The sequence below is a fragment of the Notamacropus eugenii genome, chromosome 7 (assembly GCF_028372415.1).
Source record: "Notamacropus eugenii isolate mMacEug1 chromosome 7, mMacEug1.pri_v2, whole genome shotgun sequence".
NCBI classification, from domain to species: Eukaryota; Metazoa; Chordata; class Mammalia; order Diprotodontia; family Macropodidae; genus Notamacropus; species Notamacropus eugenii.
Window position 1 is genome coordinate 157,192,947 of NC_092878.1, and position 8,116 is coordinate 157,201,062.

The following is an 8,116-nucleotide window of genomic DNA, read 5'->3' on the forward strand; positions in this document are numbered from 1 at the left end:
AATAGAATCCTGTGAATTAACAATGGAGATTTCTAGTTCTCTTACTCATCAGCATTTCCCCCAGAAATTAACTAGTTTTGCTCATTATCAATTCATGTCTATTTCAGGGTAGTGGGATAGTTACTGGATTAGGAGTCAGAGAACATAGGATCAAATCCTAGCTCTATCACTTGTTACCTGTTGGGCCTTGGGCAAATCACTTAACTTCTCTGAACCTCAGTTTCCTTAATTGTAAAATGAGGAGATTGATCTGAATGACCCTTAAGGTCCTTCTAGCTTTGAATCTATGATGCTAAGGTGACTTTTTATAAAATGATGATATTAATAATCAGGTTAACAGCAGACCTTTGAGACTAGAACTATTTATTAAAAGTTCTTCATTAAAATGGGGATGTCTTAAAGCTTTTCATACATATGTTTCATTTGCAACTGTGTAGATTAAAAAAAAGAAAAAACCTTATAGGTCCTTGTGTGTATGGAAGTATCTGGTGGGAAGAAAATGCTTATCTTTTGTTTATTTATTTTAATGCCACTTCTGCTATTTGAAACTCAGGAAGTATTCTTCCATGGCTTCTGAAGTGATAAGCAGTTGCTCATATGACACAATGTCCAAGGAGACCAGTGCTTTGTTCAGATGTGCTTTTATTGCAAAAGGGAAATTAAGAATCTTAAATACCTGCTGTGGGTTGTCTCATGGGAGGAAACCATTTTTTTTAGAACTGAGCTTTGTCTGAGGTCTGTTCTCTGGATTTCTCTTCCCATCTTTATTTCTGTGATGATTTCCATTCAGAAGAGGATCCCAGGTCCTTATGAGTCTGTTTGCTTCCGGTCCTTCTGCACTTGGAGTCGTCACCTACCTTTATGTGGTGGAATGATGATGGAATGAGGCTGCTGGATTGAACTCTCAGGAAACACATTTTTTTCATATGAATAGACATTGTCATTTCACATGAAGGAAGCAAAGAAATCACAAGACATGATATTAAGAGAAGTGGACGTAATTCAGAGCCTCCCCATAAGACATTATAGCTATTTCAAAATTCTCTTTCACTCTGTCTCCCTGTCTGGATCGCCCTGATTCAGTCCCACTTCATTAACAGTCTTTTGTACAAGTATGGTCCATAGGCACCTCAACATATCCAAAATGGAGTTCAATCTTTTCTCCAAAACCCATCTATTTTCCAAGCTTCCCTTTCCATGTTGGAGCACCACTGTCTTTTTCTGTCATTCAAACTTGCAAGTTTTGACTCATCCTCAACTCTTTACTCTCCTTCATCCTCCATTAGTAATGATGCCAATACTGTCTTCCCATCTATCTTCCCATCTCTCATTAATGTCACCTGCATCAAACCACTTCAGTCCAGGCACTCATTGTCTTTTGCCTGGCCTACTGTAATGGCCTCCTTATTGGTCTTCTCTTATCCATCGTGATACAGTACTAATCACTGGAGATACAAAAAAGAGACATAGACAGTCCATGCCCTCAAGAAGATTATAATCTATATGTCAAAATAATTTTCCTAAAGCACAGTTCTGACCATGTCACTCACCTATGCAAAAAGATCTGAAACCTAAGGTAAGGTAACAAGTAACCTCTCAGTCGGGGATTTAAAGCTCTTCTCACTTTGGCTCCAGCCTTAGGTAGATTTCATGCTAGTCTCCTTTACACACTGTGTATTTTACCTAAACTGATCTCCTTTCTATTTCTTACCTAACAATATTTCAACTCCTGCCTCTTTGATTTCCTCACTTCCCCCTGTGCCTAGAAAATTTTCCTTCCTCCTGTCTATCTCTTGGAATGCCTAGCTACTTTTGAAGTGCAGTTCATTCTTCACTTTCTAAATGATATGTGACTGTTTCTCATTTCCCGACCCCCATTTGTCCTCTCCAAAATAATCTTGCATATATTTTGTAGTTATCTATTTAATGTTTTTTTTAATACAATGCAAGCTCTTTGAGGGTAGAAACTATTTAATTTTATATTTATATCCTGGCACATATTTCCCATTTACCAAATACTTGTTGAATTATTGGAGTGGATTGGAGTGGAACACTGATTATACTAGAACTCAGTGAATTGACCACAGTGTTACACACAAACTGAAGAAAAGGAAGAACCTCTCCCTCCCTCCCTCTTTCCCTCCTTCCCTCCATCCTTCCATCAGAAATCTCTATTCCAATTGAACTCTGCTTAAGATATCCTCCTTAATAATTACCAGCTCCTTAGAAAGCCTAGATTTCCTTGCTTTTGTTTCACTCAGAACAACCAATGGGAATCACTATAGGAAGTTCTCTGCCTGGTTCCATCTATGAAAGAATCTTGGGTTGGTCTTAACAGATGCATGAGACATCACATACTGAAGAAGGCTTTGTTTTGTTTCACTTAGTCAAATATTGCTATAATGAACAAATAATAAACAGAGCAAGGTTATTATATTCTCTACAACGTTCAGTCAGCTGCACAACTATGAAAATATGCTCTGCTGTAGAGAATTATCTACAAAAATAGCCTTGCTCCCTTTATCAAGGAGACCTTTGATTATTTGTAGACCTCTCTCGTATAAACTTTTGTCACCAATGAATATGAGAACTATATCATGGTTGTGATGATCACCACCTTTGTATAATTTAGTAGATAAGTTTTAGGGAATTACCTGAGGGTCACAGTCACACAACTAGTAGGTGTGGAGGCAAGGTCTGAAACTGGGCCTTCCTCACTACAAGCCTGGGATTTGGTCCATTATGATACACTGACTCTGATAGACTTCATTAGAGATAACAGCATTGGCAATCCATTTTGAACTTAAGCCCTGGGTTTCGAGTCTTGGCTCTCCCATTTCCTATCCACCTCTCTGGATTTCATTTCCTCCTTTGTATTGTGGAGGAATTGCACTCAATTTCTAAGGCCCCTTCCAAGTCTAAATCCTATGATCCCCTTTCCTTTGGCTTGTTTTTTCATAATACAAGAATCTCAATATTTTATGGTGATTTTGTGCTGGGAATTCAGTGAAGACTGATTTGAAAGTTTTCTTGTCATTGCTTCTCACAAAGTGGAATTCTCTGTAGAACAATCTGATGCTTCTGATCATTCTCCTTTACACATTAGGGTGCTTACTATAATCTATGAATATGAATTCTCTTGGTTTAAATCTCGCACTTAATCTATTTATTTGTAAAAATACCTACAGCATACTGAATAACACTGTCCACTCTTGCCTTGGCAATATTCCTGAGATAATTCCTGCTGGACCATGCCCACTCTTGACCTTGCCATCACCACCCTTCTTATAGATTCATTTACTTATAACCAAAAGAACAACAAGTTTTGTAAAATGCCATGAGCATCCTGTCACATGAAGGTGTCTGAAATTATGGTAGTGATCCCAACTAGTCTTAACTCAAATAACACTTGACTTAGAAACCAGAGTCCTCAAGATTTGTCAATGAACACATCTATGGGAGTATCTCTGTGTGTGTGGGTTTGGAAATACGAGATTGGGGAATTAAAAGAGAAGAAAATGAGTTTTTCATTAAGGATCTACTTTAAAACATATTGAAATTGAATTCAGCATGAGAGCCACACCATGCACTTTCCCCATCAACTTCAGGTCAAGGTCTTATCCTGTGGGTAGTAAGGTGACTCCAGACACATTCTCTGTATCCTGAAGAAGCAAATGAGAGATCAGTAGCCAATGGCTAAATTTTGGGAATGGCATCTGAATATGGGCAGCTGCTTTTGAAATGGCAATTACATTGATGTGGAGTAGTTTCCTTCTGAATCATGTGTCTTATTTCCAGTTCTCCTTGCCCTGGTAAGAAAAAAGTCTTGTTCCTTCAAAGTAAAGAAAGATGTTTGATAAATTTTATGAAACTAGATTAGTCCATCAAATAGTTAACAAGTATTTGCTTTGTGCCAGGTACCGTGTTAAGCTAATGCTTGAAGTGAATTGAATTATTTGGTTACTATATTGATATTCTTCATGATTCACACTTTAATTTTATGGTCATGGAAAAAACAGACATTTTGTTCACTTTTGCTAGAATCAAAGCTGTCAGGACATACTGATAGGGTGTTCATTTTGTTTTCTAGATTCCTTTTCAACTTGGAGAACATTGGATGCATTTGAACTTTTTTCCTATTTGTGTCTTAAACTTGCAAAGACTGGACATATGTACTAGAAGGATGCTTGGGTAGTGCAAGTCATTTGGCCATATATCCCTGTCCTTAGGGATAGTGTAGGGACAAGACGTGATTTTCCAGGTTAGGAAATTCCTTCTCCCAGTGTAGGTCACCAAGTCCTCTGTGATTTATATATAGTCTTATCTCTGAAATATTGAGAAATTAAGTGACCCACCAGTATGTACCAGGGGCAAGACTTGAACCCAAGACTTCCTGGCTTCAAGAGTATTTCTCAGTCCATCTCAGGCAGCCTCTTACAGCCTCTCTATGGCAAGGATCATATGATGTCAAAAGGATAAAGTGTTTATTAGTTCTACCAAAGAAAAGATAAATTAGTGAAAGGAGAGAACATAGGCTAGACCTAGGAAGTCTTGAGTTCCAATTCTGTCTCTGACACTTACGAGCTTTGTGACTATGTATGAGTTACTTAACCTTCATTATGGTTAAACTTTGCTTTGATCTGCACCGATGGAAGGAAGTCTCATGTAGCTCCTCAACACAGAGACCAAAGGATATGAGTAATAATATCCAACATTCACACTTGTCCTGATGGTTGATTGCACAGTGGATATACTTTTTCTAACTACTGTACCTCTGACATTTAGGGAGTAGATGTTCCTACCTTAATATTTTCTTTCTGTCAAGGAGAACATTAAAATGGCTTGAGGGAGTTGCTACCATGATCTAGATTTTTTCTTTCATTATGTAGGAAACTAAACTTACCTCAACCAATACAGGTGAGCACCTTTTCTGCACATTCAGATATTAAAGAGTTGCCTGAGAATTTAAGTGACTTCTCCAAGATCACAGAGTAAATGTCTGAGTTCAGATTTGAACTCAGGTCTATCTCATTGCAGGGCAAGCTCTCTATCTGTTGTGCCACCTGTCAGCAGAGATGAGCATCCAGGGCCTAACCTGCATAGTCTAGCAGAGTAGCAAATAGTTTTATCAGCTCTACACTGCTTTCAGTGTTGGTGTACCCTAGTCAGAAGGGGCAACTAGGTGGTGCAGTGGATAGAGCACCAGCGCAGGAGTCAGGAGGACCTGAGTTCAAGTCTCACCTCAGATATTTGACACGCACTAGCTGTGTGACCTTGGGCAAGTCACTTAACCCCAACTGCCTCATCCTGGGTCATCTCCAGGCATCCTGATGAATATCTGGTCACTGGATTCAGATGGCTCTGGAGGGGAAGTAAGGCTGGTGACCTGCACAACCCTCCCTCACTCAAAACAAAGTCAAGTGCAAATCATGTCATTGTTTCTCTGATGGCATGGTCTTCTTCGGCAGTGAAGGACAAACACACCGTAGTCAGAACAAGTCAACCTTTATTTGAGTTGAATTGTGATATGTGAGAATAGGAAATTGTTCAGCAAGGTAAGGTTGTTTTTTTTTTGTTGTTATTTGTTTTAGCAGTTCACTTATGGTGGCGTAGTATTTCCCCTCCTCTCTTCTTTGACATTGTTGAATTTGGCTCTGGCTGCTGTAACTCTGGAGAGAAGTCAATCAGGGGTACATGGTATGTCTCTGTTTTTCTGGAGGTCTTTGTGGTCCATAATGAGTCTCTTCATCTTGGAAAATAGAACACAGAGTGCATTACAAAGGAAGATCTGAGTAGTGAGGAAATATCTGGAAGATGGTCCTCAAACTTCCCTTGATTATTTGTCCAACATCACAAATGAGCTCACTTTCCTAAAACAGAAAAATCTCCTCATGACAGACATTTACCATTTCTCTACTTATCTTTGAAATCAATCAACAAGCAGCTGAGGTTTATGTAGAACCTCTCTGGAATAGTTTCTCCAAACTTTCTCTGGTGGCAGAGTGCATTTGTGGTTTGTGACCTCCAGAGGGCAGTTGCTACTTATCTCATGATTCAAGAGGTGAGTAAACTTGAAAGACTACGCTGCTATTATAGTGGCTCTTGAGCCCCTACTGATGTGCTTTCCATCAATAACCAGCCAGTTGATTTTGTGCTTTTAGAAAAAGGTGTTTACTAAGGTAGCATAGCAAGAACACTTGGTAAAAACATTACTCCCAAAAGCATGGGTTTCATTCTTCTGCAACTCTACACAGATCCATGGGAAGAGCTGGAGTACATTACTAGTGAGGCACAAAGGTGATATGTAACCTCTGTTTTTGATCTGAAAGTCTTTTCTTGCCTTCATAGCTGGCTTTGTTCTCTAATGTAAGGGATCACATTTCTTGAAGCTATGTCTCCTTGGATAATTACCTTTCCACATTCATTGAAGGTGTTTCTAGTTGAGACTTCCTAGGTCTAGCCTATGTTCACATCCAATTGACACTACTATTGCCAATGGCACTTCTGGTCAGACCTCTCTGTACATCTTGAAAGGTGGAAGAAAAAGGGAAGTGGGAGGAAATAAGCATTTAGATAGTGCCTGTTATGCTACAGGCACTGTGCTAAGGGTTTTAAAAATATTTCATTTGATCTAGATGGTTGAAAGGTCATCTCGACACTTTAATGTCATAGTTCTCACTTTCCCAAGATCAGAAAAGAATAAATATTCAGAACTGTCCATGTACTCACAGTCACCATGGCTGGTAAGAGACAAAGCAACCCTCCCAATGTGAAGATAAAAAGAAAAGAGAGAGATTTGGGCAGGTTCCCAATTTCCACATGCCCACTCAGTCCTAGCTAGCTCAACTCAGTTTAACAACCCCTGAATTTTCAGTTCTTCAGAAGCCAATTAGAGAACTTTTTCCCATCACATACTGCAAACCCCTCAGGCACATATGGCTGCAAACCAGTTCCTCCATAGTCTCTTAGATTAAACTCAAGCAATGAATATCTGTGCATGCTTCAAGGACTGATCCCCATAGACCTGATTACAGCATTATATTTATGTAGCATTTTAAGATTTGCAAAGGCTTGTGTATTCTAATTTGTAGACACACACTATGGAAAAAAAGATGTGGAGAAAAAAATGTAAAGATATTTGGAAATCTCATATAGATAGTGTCTATAAGTATTTTATGGCAAAAATGAACAGACTACGATCTTAGTATCATTCCCAATTCGCCCATCCACACACTATCAATCAAAGTGGCCAACTCTTAGCAGACGATGCACTTTGCTTATAGTTGATCTATTTAAAGAAAGGTAAAAAAATGGAATGATTTAATTATGATATAATACATTTGTGTTTCTGTTAAGGAAACAAAGAATGATTGATTAGAGTCAGAATGAATACAGAATATGACTAAACTCAACCCATGATGAGCTAGAAAGATTCTCTAGGAAATCCAAAATGCTTTCTAGAAAGCATGATTAATAATGTTTTTTTTTACAAACTTATGAGTAGCTTTTAAGTAAAAATAATGTTGTTATGCTCTAACCGACAGGTTTATCAGGCAATGAATCAATTGAAAATGAAGGATTTTTTCCCACCTCGACCTGGCTGATCCTCTTACATCTGGTTTGAAACTATATAGTGGGAGTGAACAAAGGATGTTCCCTGGAACACTGTCAGAAACTGTTCCAATCAGAATTCCAGAAACTATAACATTCTAAATTCATGCTTTGTTTATTTTAATTATTGGATGAGATGTCGGCCGTTTAAGTCTTTACAGTGCATGAGGTTTTCTGTTTTCCATCTTTTCAGGTTTTGATCTTCTCTGTTGGTCGGGTCTCCCAATATGGCAGACATGAGGCTCCTTAACTGCCTGATGTCATGCTTGATATTTCTTGCATGGCATTTGTTGCTGTTCGGCAATTGGAACATTCAACACAGATGGTAGAAAAGATGTTCTTATGAGAAGAATTGTATGTCGTAATTCCAACCCAGTGGAGATGGGCCAGGACAGGAAAAAACATGCCATGTGCTGTACTTCACACATTCCTCCCCAAAGGCTGGGCTGGCATTCCAGGAGGCAGCATTTAGGCAAGATTTGCACCACAAACTCCTGGGTGTGCT

At 38.8% G+C, this 8,116-nt stretch overlaps 1 long non-coding RNA gene across 1 annotated transcript; it reads right to left on the reverse strand.

Annotated features, from left to right (window-relative positions):
- Positions 1-5,488: 5,488 nt before the first annotated feature.
- Positions 5,489-7,657, reverse strand: LOC140514314 (uncharacterized). Its single transcript, XR_011970542.1, has 2 exons — positions 7,591-7,657; positions 5,489-5,749 (listed from the first exon to the last, which is right to left on the reverse strand). It is a non-coding gene; the product is annotated as an uncharacterized lncRNA (long non-coding RNA).
- Positions 7,658-8,116: the final 459 nt, after the last annotated feature.